The sequence below is a fragment of the Penaeus monodon genome, chromosome 33, assembly GCF_015228065.2.
Source record: "Penaeus monodon isolate SGIC_2016 chromosome 33, NSTDA_Pmon_1, whole genome shotgun sequence".
Lineage (NCBI taxonomy): Eukaryota > Metazoa > Arthropoda > Malacostraca > Decapoda > Penaeidae > Penaeus > Penaeus monodon.
The window spans coordinates 28,954,008-28,954,262 of NC_051418.1; the positions used below are offsets into that span (position 1 = coordinate 28,954,008).

Here is a 255-nt window from a genome sequence, read left to right on the forward strand (position 1 = left end):
CCCAGACACATTCATCTCAAGCTTGCCCTAGGTCAATACTGCACAAAATAAGCGCGTTCCTTCAGTTTTGGAATTTATTCGCCAGTCCACCCAAGGATTTTCATCCCGGCCCCGCTGTAGGTCGGATGGTCCGTTTTGAGTGTATTTGCGCACTGTTTGTAGTTAGGTGGGTATGTGTGTGGATTTGTTTGTTTATATGAAAGACTGGTTGTGTGGAAAGTGTATGTATGAAGGTATCTGTGCATGCATCTAAGG

At 45.1% G+C, this 255-nt stretch overlaps 1 protein-coding gene across 2 annotated transcripts in view; it reads right to left on the minus strand.

Annotated features, from left to right (window-relative positions):
* The window catches only part of LOC119594202 (protein bric-a-brac 2-like), a gene marked incomplete in the record, with an annotated part of 27,988 nt that overhangs the window by 18,105 nt on the left and 9,628 nt on the right, over window positions 1-255 (minus strand).